Consider the following 27,259-nt stretch of genomic DNA (forward strand, 5'->3'; position numbering starts at 1 on the left):
ACACGGCGGTTCGTTCAAAAGCCGCCATCTTGGAACCAACTTGACATTTTCAAAATGGGAAGGGACGCAGGTGACATGTGTATCTGAGAATCTGACGAGGAATCCAAATCTGTTCTTAAATGTGACATACCTTTATTCCTGCCAACGGTTTGTCAATTTTCTCTTTGCCACAGATACGGCTGTGAGATTAACACGCGAGGAGAGAACAGAGAATGTGCTGATCTTTAGGGAGCGCAGTACCCAAGTCACTGCAGCAGATTTCAATGATCGGCACCCTAACAGACCAGTTGGCAAATTGATTGCCAAATTTCACAAAATAGGTTGTGTGTTTAACCTGCCAAAAACAATAAATAACAAAACTGGCACAGACAAAGCAACAATAATGGCTAGTCTTGCATCTTTCTGCAAAAGTCCACGATAGCACCCGGGGTCTGTCACAGGAGAGCGGGGTGAGAGTTTAACCACTATCGGGTGCATACTGGCTACACACAAATGTCACAAGAACAAGATCTAATTTCTACATAATCTCAATGAGGACGATCCTGATCACCGTGTTTAATTTGCAGAATGGGTGTCACGGCAATTGCAACAGGACCTACATTTCACAGCGATGGTTCTGTTCAGTGATGAAGCAAACTTCTACGTAAACGAAGAGGTAAACAAACAAAAACCTTTGCTGCAGGTCTGACACAAACCCGCACTGGACAGATCCCTCCAAGATGATTGGTGTACAGAAAGCCATGGTGTGGGGTACAAAATTAGGGGGCCCATTCTATATCAGCAGTAACCTTACTGCTACCAAGTATCTGCAATTGTTATGCGACGAGGTGTTCCTGTCACTGTGCAACAGAGATGGCACATTCCCAGCATCCTTCCAGCAGAATGGTGCCCACCTACATTATGGACGTCATGTCGGAGTTTTTGGATCAGCAGTCTCTTGGGAAGTAAATTGGGAGTTGTAGCCCGATGGAGTGACCCCGGTGCTCGCCGGATCTCATGCCCTTGGACTTCTACCTGTGGGGTGAAGTCAAGTCCAGGATTTACCCAGTGAACATCCAGAGTGTGGCGCATATGCAACGCAGATCCTGGACGCCTGTGTAGCATTTCTGCTGAGGGTTTGCTCTTAGTACATCATGAATGGCAGAGGAGAATAGCCTTGATGATCTGAAACAATGGGGAGCACATCAAGCAGATCTTGTAGCGGATCATCATGTTTCACGGCATAGAAAAATTTTTAATAACTTTGGCAGCAATAATGCCACTTGATCTTTAAGCACAGATTAGGATTCCTCGTCAAATTCTCTATCGGAAGCATGTGTCGCATGCACCCCATATCATTTGAAATATCAACTTGGTTCCAAGTGGTAGGTGGTCAGGAATAAGGACGTGGCCTGAAATGCGTTGACAAAAACTCTCCTTGAATCCTGGCTGTATGTCTGGTTCTACACTACTGAATTATTAGCAGTTTCCTTGATTTTATGGATCAAGTAATAAAAGGATTGAAAGATTTTACTACAACGCCTAGTCCAGAATGTCCTTATTTCTACTGTGGAGTATTTTATTCCTGGTGAGCAGGTTACTTGTTTGTGCTGCATTATCACTATTGGTCTGCAAGTCCTCTATTAGTACTAATGTAGTATTATACAGATTACCACAACAGTGCTACATTAGTAATACTGTATTCCTATAATTACTCTATGCACCCTGGAAGTTAGTAATGCTATATTATTATAAAGATCATGATTATCTGTCCAACTCCATATTAGCAGCATGATATTCACAGTTCAGCTCTGCACTAGTGGAACTGTAGTATTATTGTATAGGTTAATACTATTATTTTACATGACCCAGGTATTACCACATTTCCCCAAAGATAAGACCTACTTTGATTTTTCTTCAAATATAAGATTTACCCCCAAAATAAGTCTTCGCTGCATTACATTAAAAAAAGGAAAGGAAAAAAAAGAAACGGTATACATTACTTAGCAGGCTCGGTCCACATCCTGCCGCTGCATAAATCCCATCTCCAGGAAGCAACAGCTCAGCCAATCAATGCAGCTCGATGAACCAATCACAGCCATCGCATTGGTTTATCGAGCACTGTATTGATTGGCTGAGCAGCGCTCGAGAACCAATCAGAGCCATCGCTTCCTGGAGGCGGGATTTATGATTCAGGATGCAGACCGAACCTGCTTGGCAAATAAAATAAGACATCGCGCCTCTTTTGGTGCAAAACTTAATATAAGACAGTGTATTATTTTGGGGGAAAACACAGTAGTAGCACTATAAGGCCGGGTTCACGCAAACGGATTTTTACTGCAGATTCCGTGGAAGACTCATGGTAAAACACGGTCATTGAAAGACATGTATTTTCAAATTTTCATTTACACACTAGCAGGTATGAATGGCATATTCCGCGAGTGGAAGAAAAATCACACCATGCTCAATTTTAAACACGGATTCCGTGAAGATGGACTCCATTGAAGTCAATGGGTGGATGTGTCCTGCAGCCCATACACAGTGAAAATTGCGTATGAGCAGCAGAATTGCTCGGAACTAGCAGCAAAAATATATAGAAAAGCCTGGCTGGACACGGGAAAAAGAAAATTCAAATGAACTGTGGATTATACAGGCTACTACAGATGCTGATTTCGACAGTCTGGCTCTGCACTAGAGGCTCTATAATACTATCATATAGGTTATTACCCTTAATACACTACATGCCCTGAGTATTAATAAAAGTGTATAAGCATTATTATATAGGTTATTACAGATCCTACAGCTCCGCACTGGTATTATACCATTTACAGTCAGGTCCACACTAGTGGAACTATACTATTACTCCGCAAGTCCTGGGTATTAATGACAAATTATTATTACTCTGCTTACTACAGATGTCAGTGTATTAGCCCAGCATCACACTAGTGGCTCTATATTATCATTACTACTCAGACAGTCCTGGGTATACCCAACGTTGTATTATTGTGCATTATGTAACACTGGAGCTCCGCACAAGTATTAAATTATTATTGGAGCTAGAACTAGCAGCACTATAGGATTATACAGTTGGTTATTTCTTTGGCTCAGCACATCATGGCTACAGTAATCATGTATTATTGTAGTATATGCTTATTACATTCTAGCTACACACTAGCAGTATATTATTACAGTTTATCACATTATTCTATTACACTTCAACTCCAAACTAGCAGCATTCTAGTATTGTCACGGTTCACATCCAGACTAGTATTATTAACTGAAAGCCTAGAACTAGTAGCACTACAGTATTATACAGGTTATTACTCTACACATCCTGGTTATTGGTAATTATGTATTATAGTAATGTTATTACGGTCCAGCTCCACACTAGTGGCACAAAAGTATTAATATAGTCAAGCTCTAACAGCACCATTATATTGTTAATACAGTTCAGCAACGCACTACAAGCACTATATTACTATTATATAGATTATTACTATTACTTTGCAGGTCCTGAGTATCAATACTCATGTAGTATTACTACAATATATTACAGTTCAGCACTTGTAATATACTTATTACAGTCTAGTTCTGCACTAGCAGGACTATAATATTACTATTATATAATGTTACTACTTTGCAACACCTGGGTATTTGTAACAATTTATTATATTACTAGAGTTATTACAAATCTCAATGTATTAGCGCAGCCTCATAATAGTCATACTACCCTGTTCTGGATATTAGTAACATCGTATTATTACTGTGGCATTATATAGTCCAGCTCTACACAAGTATAAGTTATTACTCCACATTTCCTGGCTATAAGTAATTATGTGTTATTACTGTAGCATATTCTTATTACAGTCCAGCTCTGCACTAGTGGCACTATTATAGTAAAGCTCTGCACTAGTGGTACTGTATTACTACTATATAGGTTATAAGTGCTATTACTCTGCAGTCCCTGGGTATCAGTAATCGTGTAGTATTATGGTATACTATTACAGACCAGACGCGCACATTATACTCCTATTACAGTCCAGCACTTGTATTATACTATTACAGTCCAGATCTGTACTAGTGGTATTGTACGGCAACTAGTTCTAGATCATAGGATTATATAGATTACTACTAAAAGTCTGCAGCACCTGGGTATTAGTAATTATGTTGTATTATTATACCATTTCCTTATTACATTCCAGCTCCGCACTAGTGGCGCTATAGGATGGTTTATTACTACTATTCTTATTACAGACCCTCTCCGCACATTATACTTTTATTACAGTCCAGCACTTGTAGTAGTATATTCTTATTACAGTTCGACTTCGCAATAGTGGCACTATAATAATTACCATGATACAGATTACTACTACTCTGCAGCTCCTTGAGTATTTCTAATAAATAATTATTACTATGTTATTACAGATGTTGAGGTTTAGTCCAGCCTCCTACTCGTTGTACTATTACATAGGTTATCATTCCTACTCTGCCAGTCCTGGACATTAGTAACATTGTATTATTATTGTGGCATTATATCATCATTACAGTCCACCTCAAGAGTTCTGAAAAAAAAAACACTCTTAATGCTCGAAGTTCTAGAACCCATATTTACAACATTCTCGCTGATTTTCAGATGCCGGATGGAAAAATTTCAGTTACGTGTAAATAAATTTTTGGGGAAATCCCGCGATTTTATAACAGTTCTGCGTAGCACTTCAAGAGTTCTGAAAAACACTCTTAATGCTCGAAGCTCTAGAACCCATATTTACAACGTTCTCACTGATTTTTAGATGCCGGATCAAAAAATTTCAGTTAGGGCTCAGTCACACAGGTGCATCAGCACCTGTACACCGGCGCGCCCGTGTGACTGACAGATAGAAGATGGCCGTACCTGAAGACGGACGTCTCTCTCCAGCGCTGATGAAAAAACACATGACCGGCAATGAAGCCGGTCACATGTTCTTCCTCCCGGCGCTGCAGCGACGTCCGTCTTCAGGTACGGCTGTCTGCTGGCTGCAGTAATACGGGCGCCGATGCACCCGTGTGACTGAGCCCTTATTATGTGTAAAAACTTTTTGGGGAAACCAGCAATTTTATAAGAGTTCTGGGTAGCAGCTCAAGAGTTCTGAAAAAAACTCTTACTGCTCGAAGCTCTAGAACCCATATTTACAAAGTTTTCGCTGATTTAGTAATATCATTTTTGGAAGTTAGCACCGCAGAGATACATTTGTTGATTTTTCTGCCTAATTCGCTAGAACTATTTTTTAAATTAATTGGGAACTCTAGAACTCTTTGGGGTGCATCCAGAATTTATGAAAAAAATTAACTTTTTTGAAAGATGGGGTGCTGACTTCACAGAGGTGGTTATTAGGTATTATTTGGTATTATTGTAGTATATCCTTATTGCAGTGCAGCTCCACACTAGTGGCTTAACAGTATTACAGTTGAGCACTAACGGCAATATTATATTGTTATTATAGTCGGTCTCTGCACTTGTGGCATTAATAGTTTTATCATATAGGTTATTACTATTCTTATTGCAGTCTAGGTCTGCACTAGCAGCACTATATTACCATCAAGGTTATTACTATTATTCTGCAGGTCCTGGGTTATCAGCAATCATGTAGCATTATAGCAGATTATTACAGTCAAGTTGCAAACAATTAGGACCGGGCTCACACGGGTGGATTGGATTCCGGCTGTGAACCTGGCTTGCAACCCTGCGTTCCTGCTATTTCTTTATTGCGACTGTCCGTGGCCTGTCATAGCGGTCATGCGAAGTAGTCTTTTTTTTGTTTATTTGAATTTCCCGCTACATCGCATAGTGATGGTGCCCACAGCCCATATGCAATGTTAATTACGTCTGGCTGCGGGTCAGACAGCCTCCATTGACATCAATAGAGGCCATCCACTCATATTCCACAGCAGATTAGAGCATGCTGCGGTTTTTCTTCCGCTCGCAGAACACACAATTCGTGTCCGCGACTCTGAATGAAAAAGCGAAAAGGCATGCCTTTCAATGCATACGTTTTACCACGAACAGCGATCGCGGAATCCGTAATCCAAATTCGCCTGTGTGAACCGGCCTTACTCTCATTGGAGTCCAGAACTATTCCAGTCCAGCTCTGCACTAGCAGCACTATAATAGGCAACTACTACTTCTCAGGTCCTGGGTGTAGGTAGCCAAGTATTAGAGTATATTATTACAGTCCAACTTTGCACTAGTGTCACTACATAGGTTATTACTACTTATCTGCAGGTCCAGTGTATCAGTAATCATGTTTTATCTGTATAGCATGTCAGTCCAGTCCATCTGCGGACCGCACATTATACTTTTATTATAGTCTAGCACTTATATTGCAGTCCAGCTCTGCTCTGGTGGCACTGTATTACTTCTATATAGATTAGTACTATAGTACTATTGTTCTACAGACCCTGGGTATCAGAAATCCTGTAGTATTGTTACACTATACTGTATTATAATATAATCCAGTGCATATTATACTCTTATTACTGTCCAACACTTGTAATATATTACAGCCCAGATGTATAGTAGTGATATTAAAGTACAGCAAGTTCTATCATATTATACAGATTACTGCCATTACTCTGCAGCATATGAAGAATAATGTGGCTCTACTATATAATTACTACAGTCTGACTCACCAATAGTGGCCCTACCATATTATTCTAATCCAGCTCGGCTACTAGTGGCCCTACCATATTATTCTAATCCAGCTCGGCTACTAGTGGCCCTACCATATTATTATTCTAATCCAGCTCGGCACCAGTGGCCCTACCATATTATTATTCTAATCCAGCTCGGCACCAGTGGCCCTACCATATTATTATTCTAATCCAGCTCGGCACCAGTGGCCCTACCATATTATTATTCTAATCCAGCTCGGCACCAGTGGCCCTACCATATTATTATTCTAATCCAGCTCGGCACCAGTGGCCCTACCATATTATTATTCTAATCCAGCTCGGCACCAGTGGCCCTACCATATTATTATTCTAATCCAGCTCGGCACCAGTGGCCCTACCATATTATTATTCTAATCCAGCTCGGCACCAGTGGCCCTACCATATTATTATTCTAATCCAGCTCGGCACCAGTGGCCCTACCATATTATTATTCTAATCCAGCTCGGCACCAGTGGCCCTACCATATTATTATTCTAATCCAGCTCGGCACCAGTGGCCCTACCATATTATTATTCTAATCCAGCTCGGCACCAGTGGCCCTACCATATTATTATTCTAATCCAGCTCGGCACCAGTGGCCCTACCATATTATTATTCTAATCCAGCTCGGCACCAGTGGCCCTACCATATTATTATTCTAATCCAGCTCGGCACCAGTGGCCCTACCATATTATTATTCTAATCCAGCTCGGCACCAGTGGCCCTACCATATTATTATTCTAATCCAGCTCGGCACCAGTGGCCCTACCATATTATTATTCTAATCCAGCTCGGCACCAGTGGCCCTACCATATTATTATTCTAATCCAGCTCGGCACCAGTGGCCCTACCATATTATTATTCTAATCCAGCTCGGCACCAGTGGCCCTACCATATTATTATTCTAATCCAGCTCGGCACCAGTGGCCCTACCATATTATTATTCTAATCCAGCTCGGCACCAGTGGCCCTACCATATTATTATTCTAATCCAGCTCGGCACCAGTGGCCCTACCATATTATTATTCTAATCCAGCTCGGCACCAGTGGCCCTACCATATTATTATTCTAATCCAGCTCGGCACCAGTGGCCCTACCATATTATTATTCTAATCCAGCTCGGCACCAGTGGCCCTACCATATTATTATTCTAATCCAGCTCGGCACCAGTGGCCCTACCATATTATTATTCTAATCCAGCTCGGCACCAGTGGCCCTACCATATTATTATTCTAATCCAGCTCGGCACCAGTGGCCCTACCATATTATTATTCTAATCCAGCTCGGCACCAGTGGCCCTACCATATTATTATTCTAATCCAGCTCGGCACCAGTGGCCCTACCATATTATTATTCTAATCCAGCTCGGCACCAGTGGCCCTACCATATTATTATTCTAATCCAGCTCGGCACCAGTGGCCCTACCATATTATTATTCTAATCCAGCTCGGCACCAGTGGCCCTACCATATTATTATTCTAATCCAGCTCGGCACCAGTGGCCCTACCATATTATTATTCTAATCCAGCTCGGCACCAGTGGCCCTACCATATTATTATTCTAATCCAGCTCGGCACCAGTGGCCCTACCATATTATTATTCTAATCCAGCTCGGCACCAGTGGCCCTACCATATTATTATTCTAATCCAGCTCGGCACCAGTGGCCCTACCATATTATTATTCTAATCCAGCTCGGCACCAGTGGCCCTACCATATTATTATTCTAATCCAGCTCGGCACCAGTGGCCCTACCATATTATTATTCTAATCCAGCTCGGCACCAGTGGCCCTACCATATTATTATTCTAATCCAGCTCGGCACCAGTGGCCCTACCATATTATTATTCTAATCCAGCTCGGCACCAGTGGCCCTACCATATTATTATTCTAATCCAGCTCGGCACCAGTGGCCCTACCATATTATTATTCTAATCCAGCTCGGCACCAGTGGCCCTACCATATTATTATTCTAATCCAGCTCGGCACCAGTGGCCCTACCATATTATTATTCTAATCCAGCTCGGCACCAGTGGCCCTACCATATTATTATTCTAATCCAGCTCGGCACCAGTGGCCCTACCATATTATTATTCTAATCCAGCTCGGCACCAGTGGCCCTACCATATTATTATTCTAATCCAGCTCGGCACCAGTGGCCCTACCATATTATTATTCTAATCCAGCTCGGCACCAGTGGCCCTACCATATTATTATTCTAATCCAGCTCGGCACCAGTGGCCCTACCATATTATTATTCTAATCCAGCTCGGCACCAGTGGCCCTACCATATTATTATTCTAATCCAGCTCGGCACCAGTGGCCCTACCATATTATTATTCTAATCCAGCTCGGCACCAGTGGCCCTACCATATTATTATTCTAATCCAGCTCGGCACCAGTGGCCCTACCATATTATTATTCTAATCCAGCTCGGCACCAGTGGCCCTACCATATTATTATTCTAATCCAGCTCGGCACCAGTGGCCCTACCATATTATTATTCTAATCCAGCTCGGCACCAGTGGCCCTACCATATTATTATTCTAATCCAGCTCGGCACCAGTGGCCCTACCATATTATTATTCTAATCCAGCTCGGCACCAGTGGCCCTACCATATTATTATTCTAATCCAGCTCGGCACCAGTGGCCCTACCATATTATTATTCTAATCCAGCTCGGCACCAGTGGCCCTACCATATTATTATTCTAATCCAGCTCGGCACCAGTGGCCCTACCATATTATTATTCTAATCCAGCTCGGCACCAGTGGCCCTACCATATTATTATTCTAATCCAGCTCGGCACCAGTGGCCCTACCATATTATTATTCTAATCCAGCTCGGCACCAGTGGCCCTACCATATTATTATTCTAATCCAGCTCGGCACCAGTGGCCCTACCATATTATTATTCTAATCCAGCTCGGCACCAGTGGCCCTACCATATTATTATTCTAATCCAGCTCGGCACTAGTGGCCCTACCATATTATTATTCTAATCCAGCTCGGCTACTAGTGGCCCTACCATATTATTCTAATCCAGCTCGGCTACTAGTGGCCCTACCATATTATTCTAATCCAGCTCGGCTACTAGTGGCCCTACCATATTATTCTAATCCAGCTCGGCTACTAGTGGCCCTACTATATAATTATAATCCAGCTCCCCACTAGTGGCCCTACTATATAATTATAATCCAGCTCCCCACTAGTGGCCCTACTATATAATTATAATCCAGCTCCCCACTAGTGGCCCTACTATATTACTATGATCCAGCTTGCCCTACTATATTATTACAGTTCAGCTCCGCAATAGTGGCCCTACTATATTATAATCCAGCTGGGGCCTACAAGATCATTACAGTTCAACTCGGCACTGGTGGCCCCACCATATTGTTCTAATCCAGCTCGGCACTAGTGGCCCCACCATATTGTTCTAATCCAGCTCGGCACTAGTGGCCCCCACCATATTATTCTAATCCAGCTCGGCACTAGTGGCCCTACCATATTATTATTATTCTAATCCAGCTCGGCACTAGTGGCCCTACCATATTATTCTAATCCAGCTCGGCACTAGTGGCCCTACCATATTATTCTAATCCAGCTCGGCACTAGTGGCCCTACCATATTATTCTAATCCAGCTCGGCACTAGTGGCCCTACCATATTATTCTAATCCAGCTCGGCACTAGTGGCCCTACCATGTTATTCTAATCCAGCTCGGCACTAGTGGCCCTACCATGTTATTCTAATCCAGCTCGGCACTAGTGGCCCTACCATGTTATTCTAATCCAGCTCGGCACTAGTGACCCTACCATGTTATTCTAATCCAGCTCGGCTCTAGTGACCCTACCATGTTATTCTAATCCAGCTCGGCACTAGTGACCCTACCATGTTATTCTAATCCAGCTCGGCACTAGTGACCCTACCATGTTATTCTAATCCAGCTCGGCACTAGTGACCCTACCATGTTATTCTAACCCAGCTCGGCACTAGTGACCCTACCATGTTATTCTAACCCAGCTCGGCACTAGTGACCCTACCATGTTATTCTAACCCAGCTCGGCACTAGTGACCCTACCATGTTATTCTAATCCAGCTCGGCACTAGTGACCCTACCATGTTATTCTAATCCAGCTCGGCACTAGTGACCCTACCATGTTATTCTAATCCAGCTCGGCACTAGTGACCCTACCATGTTATTCTAATCCAGCTCGGCACTAGTGACCCTACCATGTTATTCTAATCCAGCTCGGCACTAGTGACCCTACCATGTTATTCTAATCCAGCTCGGCACTAGTGACCCTACCATGTTATTCTAATCCAGCTCGGCACTAGTGACCCTACCATGTTATTCTAATCCAGCTCGGCACTAGTGACCCTACCATGTTATTCTAATCCAGCTCGGCACTAGTGGCCCTACCATGTTATTCTAATCCAGCTCGGCACTAGTGGCCCTACCATGTTATTCTAATCCAGCTCGGCACTAGTGGCCCTACCATATTATTCTAATCCAGCTCGGCACTAGTGGCCCTACCATATTATTCTAATCCAGCTCGGCACTAGTGGCCCTACCATATTATTCTAATCCAGCTCGGCACTAGTGGCCCTACCATATTATTCTAATCCAGCTCGGCACTAGTGGCCCTACCATATTATTCTAATCCAGCTCGGCACTAGTGGCCCTACCATATTATTCTAATCCAGCTCGGCACTAGTGGCCCTACAATATTATTACAGTCCAGCTCGGCACTAGTGGCCCTACAATATTATTACAGTCTAGCTCGGCACTAGTGGCCCTACTATATAATTATAATCCAGCTCCACACTAGTGGCCCTACTATATAATTATAATCCAGCTCCACACTAGTGGCCCTACTATATAATTATAATCCAGCTCCACACTAGTGGCCCTACTATATAATTATAATCCAGCTCCCCACTAGTGGCCCTACTATATAATTATAATCCAGCTCCCCACTAGTGACCCTACTATATTACTATGATCCAGCTTGCCCTACTATATTATTACAGTTCAGCTCCGCAATAGTGGCCCTACTATATTATAATCCAGCTGGGGCCTACAAGATCATTACAGTTCAACTCGGCACTGGCGGCCCCACCATATTGTTCTAATCCAGCTCGGCACTAGTGGCCCCCACCATATTGTTCTAATCCAGCTCGGCACTAGTGGCCCCACCATATTGTTCTAATCCAGCTCGGCACTAGTGGCCCCACCATATTGTTCTAATCCAGCTCGGCACTAGTGGCCCCACCATATTGTTCTAATCCAGCTCGGCACTAGTGGCCCCACCATTGTTCTAATCCAGCTCGGCACTAGTGGCCCCACCATATTGTTCTAATCCAGCTCGGCACTAGTGGCCCCACCATATTGTTCTAATCCAGCTCGGCACTAGTGGCCCCACCATATTGTTCTAATCCAGCTCGGCACTAGTGGCCCCACCATATTGTTCTAATCCAGCTCGGCACTAGTGGCCCCACCATATTGTTCTAATCCAGCTCGGCACTAGTGGCCCCATCATGTTGTTCTAATCCAGCTCGGCACTAGTGTCCCTACCATAATATTACAGTCCAGCTCTGCTACTAGTGGCCCTACTAGATTACTATAATCCAGCTCCAAACTAGTGACCCTACTATAGTATACTATATATATTACTATGATCCATCTTGGCCCTACTATATTATTACAGTTCACCTCCGCACTAATGGCCCTACTATATTATAATCCAGCTGGGCCCTACAATATCATTACAGTCCAGCTCGGCACTAGTGGCCCTGCCATGTTATTCTAATCCAGCTCGGCACTAGTGGCCCTACCATGTTATTCTAATCCAGCTCGGCACTAGTGGCCCTACCATGTTATTCTAATCCAGCTCGGCACTAGTGGCCCTACCATGTTATTCTAATCCAGCTCGGCACTAGTGGCCCTACCATGTTATTCTAATCCAGCTCGGCACTAGTGACCCTACCATGTTATTCTAATCCAGCTCGGCACTAGTGGCCCTACCATGTTATTCTAATCCAGCTCGGCACTAGTGACCCTACCATGTTATTCTAATCCAGCTCGGCACTAGTGGCCCTACCATGTTATTCTAATCCAGCTCGGCACTAGTGGCCCTACCATGTTATTCTAATCCAGCTCGGCACTAGTGGCCCTACCATGTTATTCTAATCCAGCTCGGCACTAGTGGCCCTACCATGTTATTCTAATCCAGCTCGGCTACTAGTGGCCCTACCATATTATTCTAATCCAGCTCGGCTACTAGTGGCCCTACCATATTATTCTAATCCAGCTCGGCTACTAGTGGCCCTACTATATAATTATAATCCAGCTCCCCACTAGTGGCCCTACTATATAATTATAATCCAGCTCCCCACTAGTGGCCCTACTATATTACTATGATCCAGCTTGCCCTACTATATTATTACAGTTCAGCTCCGCAATAGTGGCCCTACTATATTATAATCCAGCTGGGGCCTACAAGATCATTACAGTTCAACTCGGCACTGGTGGCCCCACCATATTGTTCTAATCCAGCTCGGCACTAGTGGCCCCCACCATATTATTCTAATCCAGCTCGGCACTAGTGGCCCTACCATATTATTATTATTCTAATCCAGCTCGGCACTAGTGGCCCTACCATATTATTATTATTCTAATCCAGCTCGGCACTAGTGGCCCAACCATATTATTATTATTCTAATCCAGCTCGGCACTAGTGGCCCTACCATATTATTCTAATCCAGCTCGGCACTAGTGGCCCTACCATATTATTCTAATCCAGCTCGGCACTAGTGGCCCTACCATATTATTCTAATCCAGCTCGGCACTAGTGGCCCTACCATGTTATTCTAATCCAGCTCGGCACTAGTGGCCCTACCATGTTATTCTAATCCAGCTCGGCACTAGTGACCCTACCATGTTATTCTAATCCAGCTCGGCTCTAGTGACCCTACCATGTTATTCTAATCCAGCTCGGCACTAGTGACCCTACCATGTTATTCTAATCCAGCTCGGCACTAGTGACCCTACCATGTTATTCTAACCCAGCTCGGCACTAGTGACCCTACCATGTTATTCTAATCCAGCTCGGCACTAGTGGCCCTACCATGTTATTCTAATCCAGCTCGGCACTAGTGACCCTACCATATTATTCTAATCCAGCTCGGCACTAGTGGCCCTACCATGTTATTCTAATCCAGCTCGGCACTAGTGACCCTACCATGTTATTCTAATCCAGCTCGGCACTAGTGGCCCTACCATATTATTCTAATCCAGCTCGGCACTAGTGGCCCTACCATATTATTCTAATCCATTTCCACACTAGTGGCCCTACTATAATATCCTACCATATTATTCTAATCCAGCTCGGCACTAGTGGCCCTACCATATTATTCTAATCCAGCTCGGCACTAGTGGCCCTACCATATTATTCTAATCCAGCTCGGCACTAGTGGCCCTACCATATTATTCTAATCCATTTCCACACTAGTGGCCCTACTATAATATTACAGTCCAGCTCTGCTACTAGTGGCCCTACTATATTATTATAATCCAGCTCCGCACTAGTGGCCCTACTATATTATTATAATCCAGCTCCGCACTAGTGGCCCTACTATATTATTATAATCCAGCTCCGCACTAGTGGCCCTACTATAATATTACAGATTATTTTTACAGTCCAGCTCTGCACTACTGGCCCTACAACTTTATTATTACAGTTCAGATGGGCACTATGTTACGATGATATAGTTTACTATTACAGTCCAGCCTCACTACTACTGGCCCTACTATAATATTACAATCAAGCTGGACACTGTTCGTATTATATAGATTACTTACAGTGCAGCTTGGCACATACTCTTATTACAGTCCAGTTTAGTACTATGTCACTAATACAGTGCAGCTCGGCACATTATACTTATTACAGACCAGCTCCGCTTCTACTCGCCTTATTATATTATTACAGTCCAGCTGGACACTTACTATTATATAGATTACTTACAAAGCAGCTCGGCACATTATATTCTGATTACAGTCCAGCTTCGCACTATGTTACTATTACAGTGCAGCGCTGCACATTATAATGTTATTACAGTCCAGCTGGACACTGTTAGTATTACAGCCCAGCCCCGCACATTATATTGCTATTACAGTGCAGCTCTGCTACTACTGGCCATACTATGATATTATTACAGTCCACCTTGGCACTGTGTTACTATTATACAGATTACTTACAGTGCACCTTGGCACATTATACTGTTATTACAGTCCAGCTCCGCTACTACTGGCCCTACTGTAATATTACAGCCCAGCTCCGCATATTATACTATTACAGCTCCTCACATTATACTGCTATTACAGTCCAGCTCTGCTACTACTGGCCCTACTATAATATTACAGCCCAGCTTCGCACATTATACAGTTTTTACAATCCAGCTCTGCTACTTGACCTACTATAATATTATTACAGCTCCGCACGGGTAGTATTATAGCTCCGCACATTATACTGTTATTACAGTCCAGCTCTGCTACTAGTAGCCCTACTATTATATTACAGCTCCGCACATTATACTATTACAGTCCAGCTCTGCTACTACTGGCCCTACTATAATATTACAGCCCTGCACCGCACATTATACTATTACAGTCCAGCTCTGCTACTACTGGCCCTCCTATATTACAGCCCCACACCGGTAGTATTATAGCTCCACACATACTATTACAGTCCAGCTCTGCTACTACTGGCCCTACTACAATAATATTACAGCTCCGCACATTATACTGTTATTACAGTCCAGCTCTGCTACTAGCGGCTCTACTATAATAATATTACAGCCCTGCACCGGTAGTATTATAGCTCTGCCCATTATACTGTTATTACAGTCCAGCTCTGCTACTAGTGGCCCTACTATTATAATATTACAGCTCTGCACATTATACTATTACAGTCCAGCTCTGCTACTACTGGTCCTCCTATAATATTACAGCCCCACACCGGTAGTATTATAGCTCCACACATTATACTATTACAGTCCAGCTCTGCTACTACTGGCCCTACTACAATAATATTACAGCTCCGCACATTATACTGTTATTACAGTCCAGCTCTGCTACTAGCGGCTCTACTATAATAATATTACAACCCTGCACCGGTAGTATTATAGCTCTGCCCATTATACTGTTATTACAGTCCAGCTCTGCTACTAGTGGCCCTACTATTATAATATTACAGCTCTGCACATTATACTATTACAGTCCAGCTCTGCTACTACTGGTCCTCCTATAATATTACAGCCCCACACCGGTAGTATTATAGCTCCACACATACTATTACAGTCCAGCTCTGCTACTACTGGCCCTACTACAATAATATTACAGCCCCGCACCGGTAGTATTACAGCTCCGCACATTATACTATTATTACAGCTCCGCACCGGCGGCAGCTCTCCATCTTCCAGCCGGCGCTCGGCGACACTATGGAGCGGCACAGAAGTTTGTGCCCCGGCGGGGCCAGCGGCTGGAGGTCACCTCTATCTCCCGGAGCCCCAGGCCTCGGCCTGTCAGCAGCCGCCCCCGCAGCCTGTCCCGTAATCCGTCCCGGGCAGCAGCCGCAGAGGCCTAGCCGAGGCCCGAGCGCCCCCTGTCCGCCTGACACGGCGCCCGCGCTCAGCCCAGCCTCCCCAGCAGAGTGTTTACCTGAGCGGCAGGCTGTGACTGCGGCCTCCAGTCCGGGCCGCTGGGGGGAGCCGATCCTCCGTCACTCCGGGCCTGGTGAGGATAATCCGGACATGTAGAGAGAGAGAGGGGGAGCGGGGAAGGAGCCGATCCCTTCTCCTCCTCCTCCTTCCCCCGGCCGGCCCCCCTCCCTCCCGCCTGCAGCCGCCGCCGGGAACCAACAGAGGGAAGGGGGAAATAGCACAGTCCGAGCAGCCGCCACACACACGTACGCTCCCGGCCCGGGCGCTCTGTCCGGACACGACTGGCTTCCCGTCAGGCCGCAGCCCTCCGCGCGTCCTCACACCGGGCGTCGCTGTTCCCCCGCCCCGGGAACACGGGCTCTGACCGCGGCTCGGAGGGAGAGGAGGACGCTGGGGGCTGAGGGGAGGAGTCCGGTCAATGCGCGGCGGCCGCTCCGGGATAATCGGGATCCGCTTCTCCCTCACACAGAACAAAATGCCGACCGGAAGTGCAGCCGCACGAAGGACTCCCTCCACCGGCGCCAAACCGCCGCGCAGCCAGCGCCACTTCCGGTGTGTGTGACACAGAGCCGCCGAGGGCGCAACGACGGCACCACACGGGCACTTCCGGTGTGGGAAACGCGGCCCGCTGCGCCGCTCATCTACGCAGACTGATTACCTCATGAGGCGTTACCCATAGCAACCGCCGAGTGCCGGACCCGCCAAAGCCGAGACACCTTGGTTGCTAGGGGCAACGGCCTCAATTTATTTACTGCCACTACGGTTTGAGGGATGTTCAGTAAGACCCCTCACAAAAACACCAGCATTTATATATATATATATATACCCCCTGAGGAAGCATAAATCGGGAATACCCCTCACAAAAATACCCACATATATACTATGTACCCCCAGAGGAAGCATAAACCAGGAATACCCCTCACAAACACCAACATATATACTATGTACCCCCACAAGAAGAATAAACCGGGAATACCCCTCACAAACACCAACATATATACTATATACCTCCACAAGAAGAATAAACCGTGAATACCCCTCACAAAACACCAACATATATACTATGTACCCCCTGAGGAAGCATAAACCGTGAATACCCCTCACAAACACCAACATATATACTATGTACCCCCACAGGAAGCATAAACCGTGAATACCCCTCACAAACACCAACATATATACTATGTACCCCCTGAGGAAGCATAAATCGGGAATACCCCTCACAAAAATACCCACATATATACTATGTACCCCCTGAGGAAGCATAAACCGTGAATACCCCTCACAAAACACCAACATATATACTATGTACCCCCTGAGGAAGCATAAACTGGGAATACCCCTCACAAACACCAACATATATACTATGTACCCCCTGAGGAAGCATAAACCGGGAATACCCCTCACAAACACCAACATATATACTATGTACCCCCTGAGGAAGCACAAACGGGAATACCCCTCACAAAACACCAACATATATACTATGTACGCCCAGAGGAAGCACAAACGGGAATACCCCTCACAAAACACCAACATATATACTATGTACCCCCCGAGGAAGCATAAACCGTGAATACCCCTCACAAAACACCAACATATATACTATGTACCCCCTGAGGAAGCATAAACCGTGAATACCCCTCACAAACACCAACATATATACTATGTACCCCCTGAGGAAGCATAAACCGGGAATACCCCTCACAAAACACCAACATATATACTATGTACCCCCACAGGAAGCATAAACCGTGAATACCCCTCACAAACACCAACATATATACTATGTACCCCCACAGGAAGCATAAACCGTGAATACCCCTCACAAAACACCAACATATATACTATGTACCCCCTGAGGAAGCATAAACTGGGAATACCCCTCACAAACACCAACATATATACTATGTACCCCCAAAAGAAGAATAAACCGGGAATACCCCTCACAAAACACCAACATATATACTATGTACCCCCTGAGGAAGCATAAACCGTGAATACCCCTCCAAACACCAACATATATACTATGTACCCCCTGAGGAAGCATAAACCGGGAATACCCCTCACAAAACACCAACATATATACTATGTACCCCCTGAGGAAGCATAAACCGTGAATACCCCTCCAAACACCAACATATATACTATGTACCCCCTGAGGAAGCATAAACCGGGAATACCCCTCACAAAACACCAACATATATACTATGTACCCCCACAGGAAGCATAAACCGGGAATACCCCTCACAAGCACCAACATATATACAATGTACCCCCACAAGAAGAATAAACCGGGAATACCCCTCACAAACACCAACATATATACTATGTACCCCACAGGAAGCATAAACCGTGAATACCCCTCACAAAACACCAACATATATACTATGTACCCCCTGAGGAAGCATAAACCGGGAATACCCCTCACAAACACCAACATATATACAATGTACCCCCACAAGAAGCATAAACCGGGAATACCCCTCACAAAACACCAACATATATACTATGTACCCCCTGAGGAAGCATAAACCGGGAATACCCCTCACAAAACACCAACATATATACTATGTACCCCCTGAGGAAGCATAAACCAATGAATACCCATCACAAAACACCAACATATATACTATGTACCCCCTGAGGAAGCATAAACCGGGAATACCCCTCACAAAACACCAACATATATACTACCGGTATGTACCCCCACAAGAAGCATAAACCGGGAATACCCCTCACAAAACACCAACATATATACTACCGGTATGTACCCCCACAAGAAGCATAAACCGGGAATACCCCTCACAAAACACCAACATATATACTACCGGTATGTACCCCCACAAGAAGCATAAACCGGGAATACCCCTCACAAAACACCAACATATATACTACCGGTATGTACCCCCACAAGAAGCATAAACCCGAAATACCCATCACAAAACACCAACATATATACTATGTACGCCCAGAGGAAGCACAAACGGGAATACCCCTCACAAAACACCAACATATATACTATGTACCCCCTGAGGAAGCATAAACCGTGAATACCCCTCACAAACACCAACATATATACTATGTACCCCCACAGGAAGCATAAACCGTGAATACCCCTCACAAACACCAACATATATACTATGTACCCCCTGAGGAAGCATAAATCGGGAATACCCCTCACAAAAATACCCACATATATACTATGTACCCCCTGAGGAAGCATAAACCGTGAATACCCCTCACAAAACACCAACATATATACTATGTACCCCCTGAGGAAGCATAAACTGGGAATACCCCTCACAAACACCAACATATATACTATGTACCCCCTGAGGAAGCATAAACCGGGAATACCCCTCACAAACACCAACATATATACTATGTACCCCCTGAGGAAGCACAAACGGGAATACCCCTCACAAAACACCAACATATATACTATGTACGCCCAGAGGAAGCACAAACGGGAATACCCCTCACAAAACACCAACATATATACTATGTACGCCCAGAGGAAGCACAAACGGGAATACCCCTCACAAAACACCAACATATATACTATGTACCCCCCGAGGAAGCATAAACCGTGAATACCCCTCACAAAACACCAACATATATACTATGTACCCCCTGAGGAAGCATAAACCGTGAATACCCCTCACAAACACCAACATATATACTATGTACCCCCTGAGGAAGCATAAACCGGGAATACCCCTCACAAAACACCAACATATATACTATGTACCCCCACAGGAAGCATAAACCGTGAATACCCCTCACAAACACCAACATATATACTATGTACCCCCACAGGAAGCATAAACCGTGAATACCCCTCACAAAACACCAACATATATACTATGTACCCCCTGAGGAAGCATAAACTGGGAATACCCCTCACAAACACCAACATATATACTATGTACCCCCACAAGAAGAATAAACCGGGAATACCCCTCACAAACACCAACATATATACTATATACCTCCACAAGAAGAATAAACCGTGAATACCCCTCACAAAACACCAACATATATACTATGTACCCCCTGAGGAAGCATAAACCGTGAATACCCCTCACAAACACCAACATATATACTATGTACCCCCACAGGAAGCATAAACCGTGAATACCCCTCACAAACACCAACATATATACTATGTACCCCCTGAGGAAGCATAAATCGGGAATACCCCTCACAAAAATACCCACATATATACTATGTACCCCCTGAGGAAGCATAAACCGTGAATACCCCTCACAAAACACCAACATATATACTATGTACCCCCTGAGGAAGCATAAACTGGGAATACCCCTCACAAACACCAACATATATACTATGTACCCCCTGAGGAAGCATAAACCGGGAATACCCCTCACAAACACCAACATATATACTATGTACCCCCTGAGGAAGCACAAACGGGAATACCCCTCACAAAACACCAACATATATACTATGTACGCCCAGAGGAAGCACAAACGGGAATACCCCTCACAAAACACCAACATATATACTATGTACGCCCAGAGGAAGCACAAACGGGAATACCCCTCACAAAACACCAACATATATACTATGTACCCCCCGAGGAAGCATAAACCGTGAATACCCCTCACAAAACACCAACATATATACTATGTACCCCCTGAGGAAGCATAAACCGTGAATACCCCTCACAAACACCAACATATATACTATGTACCCCCTGAGGAAGCATAAACCGGGAATACCCCTCACAAAACACCAACATATATACTATGTACCCCCACAGGAAGCATAAACCGTGAATACCCCTCACAAACACCAACATATATACTATGTACCCCCACAGGAAGCATAAACCGTGAATACCCCTCACAAAACACCAACATATATACTATGTACCCCCTGAGGAAGCATAAACTGGGAATACCCCTCACAAACACCAACATATATACTATGTACCCCCAAAAGAAGAATAAACCGTGAATACCCCTCACAAAACACCAACATATATACTATGTACCCCCTGAGGAAGCATAAACCGTGAATACCCCTCCAAACACCAACATATATACTATGTACCCCCTGAGGAAGCATAAACCGGGAATACCCCTCACAAAACACCAACATATATACTATGTACCCCCTGAGGAAGCATAAACCGTGAATACCCCTCCAAACACCAACATATATACTATGTACCCCCTGAGGAAGCATAAACCGGGAATACCCCTCACAAAACACCAACATATATACTATGTACCCCCACAGGAAGCATAAACCGGGAATACCCCTCACAAGCACCAACATATATACAATGTACCCCCACAAGAAGAATAAACCGGGAATACCCCTCACAAACACCAACATATATACTATGTACCCCACAGGAAGCATAAACCGTGAATACCCCTCACAAAACACCAACATATATACTATGTACCCCCTGAGGAAGCATAAACCGGGAATACCCCTCACAAACACCAACATATATACAATGTACCCCCACAAGAAGCATAAACCGGGAATACCCCTCACAAAACACCAACATATATACTATGTACCCCCTGAGGAAGCATAAACCGGGAATACCCCTCACAAAACACCAACATATATACTATGTACCCCCTGAGGAAGCATAAACCAATGAATACCCATCACAAAACACCAACATATATACTATGTACCCCCTGAGGAAGCATAAACCGGGAATACCCCTCACAAAACACCAACATATATACTACCGGTATGTACCCCCACAAGAAGCATAAACCGGGAATACCCCTCACAAAACACCAACATATATACTACCGGTATGTACCCCCACAAGAAGCATAAACCGGGAATACCCCTCACAAAACACCAACATATATACTACCGGTATGTACCCCCACAAGAAGCATAAACCGGGAATACCCCTCACAAAACACCAACATATATACTACCGGTATGTACCCCCACAAGAAGCATAAACCCGAAATACCCATCACAAAACACCAACATATATACTATGTACGCCCAGAGGAAGCACAAACGGGAATACCCCTCACAAAACACCAACATATATACTATGTACCCCCAGAGGAAGCATAAACCGGGAATACCCCTCACAAACACCAACATATATACCATGAACCCCCACAAGAAGCATAAACCAGGAATATCCCTCACAAAACACCCACATACATACTATGTACCCAGGGGCGTACCTAAAGGCTGAGGGGCCCGGGTGCAAAAGTTCAACTCGGGGTTTCCCCCCCCCCCGGGCCTCAACCCCCACACCCTGTACCCATACCTAGATCGTGCGGCATACAGCTGCAGAACAAATTTCAATATATGATCTAGCCCCTTGGTGTAATCTTTCCTAACATGACGCATTTACTGCACTACATGAAAATGCGTTCGTAGCCACGCAGGCCACTCTCTCATACACACCGCTTTTTGGCGCTATTAGCATGGCGTCCCGAGCACTGCACTAACCACGGTACTACACTGGGCTATGGACACCAACTTTTGTTATTTTCATCTTGTATCCATCCTTTTCTTCTGTCAATTCTGACACTCTGGGAAAAGAAACTCGAGCGGGTTCTGTTAGATAAGCTCCTACACGTAACGGGCTAGTAAACCACTAGTCTGTTTATGTGATAGCCAAAGAAGCAGCAGATTGGTGAACGGGGTGTTCTCTATAGAGAAGCAGGGGGCTAGTGCTTCTCTCCTTTTCCTCACCTGGGGATATGTGTCCTGAATAAGCACAGGCACAAAAACCCTTGCGATACCGGCTTAGCGTCCCAGTATGCATATTGCATAGGACGAACCGGCTATCCAATCTCTGGACAGAGACGGATTGCTCCAATACTACTTTACTCACAGCATAATACTGCATCCCTATGGTATGTTTCTGTGAGTAGTAGCAGCTTGAACATTCCCGTATCAGTCCTGAACACCCCACGCCAGACATTCGCATTCAAGGCTGATTTGGGTCATTAGGATACGCTATCTCTGGCAAATCTCAAATTATTGCTTTTGTCAATAAGAGAAATTTGAGTATCGAACTTTCTACCCAGGCTAGACCCGATCCTTTGAGAAACCTGCTGCATGAACAGGCCCTCCAAAAATTAAGATATTCGTTTCTTTATCAATTGGTCTATTGGTGACCTCATGATATCACCTATACTGTCTCTACTCAATCCCGATTTATAATGTTCCTGATGATCCACGAGAATTGAAGTGGTGAAACGCGTCGAGCAATTAAATACGAGAATCAGCATACTAAAAAGGGAAATTCGAATACGCTTGGGTCAAGTATTTACACTACGACCCTTATCTATAGAGGCGAGGCCGTCCTATACTAACCGGGAGACTCTCTCCGGAGGTTGGTATCATACATATCTAGCAACCTCGGGAGATGATCCCTACGGCCAAGGCCAATTCCGACTATCCATTTAGGAATTGGTCAGGTACCTCTACCCTCCTTTGAAAAAAAGGGGGGGGGGGGCAAAAAAGAATTGTGAAGAAACGAACGTTCAAATCACTAAAAATTGCATCCATCTACGGTGTGTGGGCTTTATAAATAAAAAAGACCAAAACAACTGGGGATTATCTTACAAACCCCAAGTACCAATATACCCCTGCCTCATACATTACCGGCTTTAAGCAGGACAAAAAAACTTCGTGGTCGCCGGTGACCAGATCACACAAACACCCACACACACAGCACAATTGGATGCCCATCTTTAGTGACGGTGTGGTTGGATGGTATTTACCACGCCCCTTACTTACTTTTTTTGTTTTTGTTGTTTTATGTGTTGTGCCCCTATATGTGCATTTTTAAAAAGTTCAAAATAAAAATTATATTTTTTAATTCAAGTCACCACTGTGAAAGGGTGATTTTAATGGGGTAACTCAAACCTGCGCTCGAATGCGGTGTTCCTAACGCCGTGATTTTCGAGAGCTGTCTGTTCTATTTTTGCGTTTTCGTGGTTTTTAACGCACCTCCTTGCAATGATGGGGTGCATTAAAAAGGGCTGTCAAACGCTGTACCATGTGTTCAAAAACACTGCACGAAATTGCAGTGAAAAATGCCACGATTTCAAGCTGCATTTTCTGAACACATGTGAGAGAGTGGCCTTAGGGTGGTTCATATTTTTTTTGTACTTTAGAACCACAATTAAGAAAAGCACATGAAAAAACCTGCATGCGGTGTTTAAAGACCACGTATGTTATTAAGAAACTGCATAAACTATTAAAAACTGCATGTGCTTTTGATACGTTTTTTAATTGTGTGTAAAGTATGAAATTATAAAGAGGAAATACAGGAAGATATAACTTTTACCAGTCATAGATAGACAGATAGATATGAGATAGTAGATAGATAGATGGATATGAGATAAAGAGATAGATGGGAGTTAGATATGAGATAGATGGATATGTTATAGATAGGAGATAGATAGAGAGAAAGATATGATATATATATATATATAGATGATATGAGATAGGAGAAAGGTAGATAGATACACACACACACACACACACACACATATATATATATATATATATATATATATATATATATACACACACACACACACACATATACAGATACCCTGTGGCCTAGACCACTTCTCCATGCGGTAGCAGCAGGACAGGCAGACGCAGCAGCCTCCGTTCAGCAGGAGGCAGGGGCAGCACATGATGACATCATCACTGTGCCCTGCTGGCCTGTATGGCTGCCTCCCTCCTCCTCTTCCTTGCTCTTCTCTGCTTCCTCTCAGGCTGGCCGCTCTGAATGTGCATATGTATATGGTGGAGGGCGGCCTCTGGGCCCCCTGAGCGGAGGGGCTGGGTCGCCACTGCGACCCCAGCGACTCCTGACGGTATGCCTATGTATGTACCTTCACAGGAAGCATAAACTGGGAATACCCATGAAGATATACCGTGTGCCCCACGGGCGGTGTAATCCTGAGAGATCCGAATGTTCCAAAGTTCGTAGGGCTCTCTGCCTCCGTTGGGTGAATGTGGGCTAATGGATACATTTATTGTAGGCGCCAGAAGCTTTACTGGTATATACGCCAGGCGTATGAACAAAACCTCTGTGAAAACAACTAGGCCGCAGTAACGTTGCGTCCGTGATCATGTCACCTGACCGCTTAGTCGCCGCACAGTCATGCAAATTAGAACTTTAACATTAAACATTTTTAAGGCCCTTTCCCCTAGGTGGAGTATTTCTGCCGCAAAAAAAATAACAAATTTGGCCCTCATTATTCCAGATAAAGGTGTGGCACACGAATGTGAACTGGCCCTGCTTGCGTAAAAAGTACAGTACTAAGTGTAGACACTTGCGCAAATGTACCTCATCCAACCTTTGTGAGCAAATACGGCGCACTGCAGCGAGCGTATTTGTGCATACACTCATGAGACGTTTTGCGGGACAGCATTTTCTTGCGTGCAAAAACAAGCAAAACCACGCTCATCTTTTGAAGCCTATACATGCTTATTTGCTGCATACCGCATATTATGTGCGTAAAACGCAGCCAAAAACCGCTCATGTGAGTAAGCCCTTAGGGTCCTAATACTTTTAGGGCTTAAACAGATGGACTCAGGTGCAAATCCGCTCGCCGCTGCAGGGCGTATTAGTGCATGAAGCGGGAAATTTTTTCTTTAAACTGTTCAATCTCCGTCTTGTTTTGTCTCGCTTTGCGGGTGTGATTTTCCAAACCCGCAAAACATGAGGAAATCACAGTCATGTGTTTTAAGCCCTAAGACCTTATTAAGACCCAATGTCCACGGGAAAATGAAATTAGGAAATCCGCGTGGGTGTCCCGCATGCATGACCAGCGCCCATAGGAATGCATTTGACACCTGCAGGTAATTAAATACCTGCAGATGTCATTTTTCCTTGGTACGCGGATCGCACATGCGGGAAAGCACCTGCAGCACGCTCCATTTTGTGCGGTTTTCCAGCACGGACGGCTCCCGCGGCTTCCATTGAAGCCTATGGAAGCCATCCGGTCCCGCGACACATCTGCAGCCGTCACTGCATCCGTGCTGCGGGACCGCGGGAAAGCAGGAGTTAAAAAAAAATTAAAATGTGTATGGTGCATGCGCACGGTATGCTGCCGGTGTGCCGAGCACATCTGCCGGGCCAAAGAAAGAAGATCCGGCCGCAACGGAGGGGAGACCCGCAGCGTTCGTAGAGGTGAATATAATCGATTTTGAGGCCTCATGTCTGCGAGAAAGCAGGGAGATCCGCTGCGGGATTCTGCATGGAGAATCTGTGCGGGCACGAATTTCCCCGTGGACATGAGGCCTAAGAAGAGCATGTTTGATTTCGGTGCGTTAAAAAATGGACTTATTTTAACGTGGACCTATTTTAATATGCGTATGTCCATGTGATATTCGTATGTGTTGCCATTTTTACATCCATGTCTGATCCGTGTTTCATCTGTTTTTTTCTAATGCACAAAAAAATAACTGAAGTAGAATTTTTTTTCTAGAATTGATTGCCAGTGATCAGTGAAAAATAGCGCACAGATTCCTCTCTGTGTGATCCGTTTTTTTTGCAACCATTGACTTGGACAGGTGACTCTGGTCCTTGAAGATAAACTGAATCGGACATGCTGTGATTGTTTTTACACAAAACATCAGTCAGTGTAAAAAAAAAGGCATATGTGAACAGCCCCTTTGATTTTCATGGGTCTGTGTGCAGTCAGTTACACGCATGGACAGCAGACGGACCGAAAAGTACACCCATGTACTGCTGCCTTGTAGTGCTGGAGTCCTGGGTTTAAATCCCACCAAAGACAACACCTGTTTGGAGTTTACATGTTCTCCACGTGTTTGTGTGGGTTTCCTCCATGTACTCCAGTTCCCCTGCA

General features: G+C 44.5%; 1 protein-coding gene across 2 annotated transcripts in view; it reads right to left on the reverse strand.

Moving 5' to 3' along the window:
* NIPBL (NIPBL cohesin loading factor) overlaps positions 1-16,897 on the reverse strand; it is a 134,530-nt gene extending 117,633 nt beyond the window's left edge. Inside the window, exon 1 of one of the 2 annotated variants that reach the window (XM_066602417.1) lies at positions 16,384-16,896. The gene's annotated coding sequence lies outside the window, so the exon portion shown is untranslated. Of the gene's footprint in view, positions 1-16,383 lie in introns of both variants that reach the window. The other variant, XM_066602418.1, reaches the window with a different exon arrangement.
* Positions 16,898-27,259: the final 10,362 nt, after the last annotated feature.

Source organism: Eleutherodactylus coqui, chromosome 5, assembly GCF_035609145.1.
Source record: "Eleutherodactylus coqui strain aEleCoq1 chromosome 5, aEleCoq1.hap1, whole genome shotgun sequence".
NCBI classification, from domain to species: domain Eukaryota; kingdom Metazoa; phylum Chordata; class Amphibia; order Anura; family Eleutherodactylidae; genus Eleutherodactylus; species Eleutherodactylus coqui.